Below are 3,348 nucleotides of genomic sequence, written 5' to 3'. Positions count from 1 at the left end.
GTAAGGCGACTTACTCATGTGTTCTTTTTCGAACTGTCTGAGGTGACCTTGGTCTTTTTTGTAGGTTTTTCTTTCCAAGGCTACACCTAAACTGTGAATATTATATATATATATATGGTGCTTTTTTATACACCACACAACCCACAGATCTCTATTGATCAAACGTTTTTTTTGTTTTTTTTTTTTGCCCCACCCATCCCACCTCGAAAAGAAAAAATTCTACATTGTATTTCGTCCATTTTTATTCTGTGTTTAGCCCTGTGTAGCTACAATAAAAAGTTATCTATCTATCTATCTATCTATCTATCCATATATGTATATATATATATATATATATAACGGGAAGCTTTATGAAAATAGACAAAAGACGAAGGCAGGTGGGAAACAAACAAACAATTGTATTAGTACGGCGCTCAGGAAATATAAATAAAGCAAGTCTTATATATATATATATATATACACATACTGAACAACAACAGAAACGTCGCTCTGTAAATGATTATTTGTTTCACACACCATATTGAGATTATGCGGATTTTATCACATTTATAGGTAATTTGACACGAGGAAGATATCACTGACCTACGCACCACTCTCTTTTGAAAACACAAGGTAATACTCGCGAACGCATCTTTTTGAAAAGCATGATGCACGTGCAAAACGCTGACTCACTGGGTATAAAAGCACCCAAGTTTATCAGCCTGTCATTCGCCCACGCAATGACCGACCGAGGTTAGAACGGCACGTCAAGATCGCCACCGGCACCGACCGAGCGCACTTGCGGGAGCGATTCCGGAGGGTAACGGAATCAGCTCGGCAGAGCATAGGGACTCACCACAGATCCATTTGTGCAGAGACAGTTCGACGCCGGCTGAGATCTTTCAGTCTGTCTTTTCGACGTCATCGACGGGCACGTCTCCAGTGGGCTCAAAAGCGTCAGAACTGGTGATATCTGCAGTGGAGGACTGCAGATATATATATATATATCGCCATGTTGATTCGTTAGCTACTGCACGCATTTTTTTTCTCTCCTTCTTTCTGTGTTTTTTTTCTCTCTGTGTATCTTTCTGTTGAAGAGCGTAGGCTCGAAACGTTAAAGACTTGTTTTATTTATATTTCTTGAGCGCCATACTAATACAATTGTTCGTTTGTTTTCCACCTGCCTTCGTCTTTTGTCTATTTTCATAAAGCTTCCCGTTATATATGTATATATATGTATATATATGTGTATATGTGTGTATATATATATGCATATATATATATATATATGTGTGTGTGTGTGTGTGTGTATGTATGTATATATATATATATGTATATGTGTGTGTGTATATATATATACACACATATATGTATGTATTCATGTATATATATATATTATAATTTAGAACAAACAGTAAGTTGGCATTATAGTACTCAGAGTTTCGAATGTCGGAGCGAAGAGCTACGATGCATTCTCGTTGGCTATTAATGGCAACAGACGTTATAAAAAAAACGTTGAATAGAAGAAAAGTTACTCTAATAGATAAATAAAAGAAAAAGTAAAAAGATGAAAAAATACACGCAAACATATTCTCACAATACCTAGACATAAACCTCCTGCGTTGTCCAAGGAACTTTTCCAGGTGACCCATCTTTCCATATTACAAAGACTGCACTTTTCCCCTACTGTTGGTATAAGGTTTACACTTGGCTAAAATTTTCCAGTACATCCTATAGCTGACACATTGTTCTTTTAAGAACCACATATATATATAAATGAAGTATAAGGAAAAAAAATTGTAGGTGTAGATTTTTAATTCATAATCCAGGTCTAATTAATTCCATAGACAAAAACGAAAAACTCTTGAAATAAAAGTTAGATTCTTCGTCAGGAATTGCATATTGGTATGAATAATTATGACCAACAAAAATATACAAAGATCTTTCGTGGCCCAGACGGGAACGAAAAGATAATTATAGAACGAAAGATAATTAGAACAACAGACAATTCAAAATTAGAAAAATATATAAAAACCCTCCAGCGTTTTATTAAGATTAAGAAATTAAAGATTAATAACTACAAACTAAAAAGTAATAAATGTCCTAATTCAAAGTTAATAATATGGTAATATCAAACGAAAATAAAAATAAAATAAATTATTTTGTTTACAAAATAGCCATCAACAAGTAAAACAGTAGAACGAAGAAAGTGAAGGGAGAGGAGAGAAAATAGTAATACATCAGTGAAGGAGAGGTAGATAGAGTAATAGCCATGACTGAAAGAGTGAGAGAAAGTAGTAACCGTTTCAGAAAGAAGAACGTTGAGTGTATCTTCAGTTCTCATCATGTGACTGAGAAAGGAAGGGGCAAATAGAGTAAAAAAGAAGAAAGGGCCATTCAACTGTGTGTGAGTATATGTGTATATGTGTATGTATGAAAAAGGGAGGTATGTGAAAATTTGTATGTGTATGTATGTGCGTGTGCGTGTGTGTGTGTGTGTGTGCGTGCGTAATGGAAACCTACAACTCTGAAAATAAAAAACTGTAATCATTTCAATTCTGTTTGAGTAGATGTCTGTGTGTCTGTGTGTCCTTGGGAAATATGTGAATGCTTGTATCTGGGATTATTTTTGTACCTCATTTTGTACCTTATTTAAATAGCAATTAGCCATCAATTATAAGCGGCACAGGGTCAGCTAATAAATATATAGAAATTTCAAAACGGTTGTAAGATAATAAATTAATTATGTGAAAAAATTCACCGTCCCACAATCACAGATGAACAAAATTAAAGTACTCACAGTATCTTAAAAATTAAATTTAAAATTTTTGAAATTTTTAAATGTAAAAAATTTTTTTAATTAAAAAAGCAATGCGAGAGGCACCAACTTGAGTAGTAAATAGAAAGGGTGAAACCGAATTTATGAAACTCTCAAAAGCCACTGAATCAAAATAAAACCAGACAGAATAAAACACCTACAAAAAATATCCTAATTTAAAATTTTTAAACACACATTTATTCTTACGGACACAGCAAAAAACCCCTTCAGATTTAGAGTTTAGCAGCCTTCTTCTGGAAAATAAAATCAAAAATAATTCTTCAGAACAAAGAAAGCAGAACCTATTACCAATCCTATAAACCGGCGTTGTCCTTAAAATGCTCCATTTTATTATTAATTTTATGATTCCAGATGAAATTACTAAGACTAGTAGAAGCCCTATTTCTGATCCTAAAGGAATGGTAATGGTTCAAAACCCTTTTTTTAATATAATTAGCAGAATAACCAATATAAAAGTAATCATTACCTTCAGAAATAACTTTAGTTTGATAGACGACTTCCCTACGTTTATAAAAATTACCAAATAAACA

The sequence above is a fragment of the Octopus sinensis genome, linkage group LG21, assembly GCF_006345805.1.
Source record: "Octopus sinensis linkage group LG21, ASM634580v1, whole genome shotgun sequence".
NCBI lineage: Eukaryota > Metazoa > Mollusca > Cephalopoda > Octopoda > Octopodidae > Octopus > Octopus sinensis.
This window is presented reverse-complemented; position numbering follows the sequence as displayed.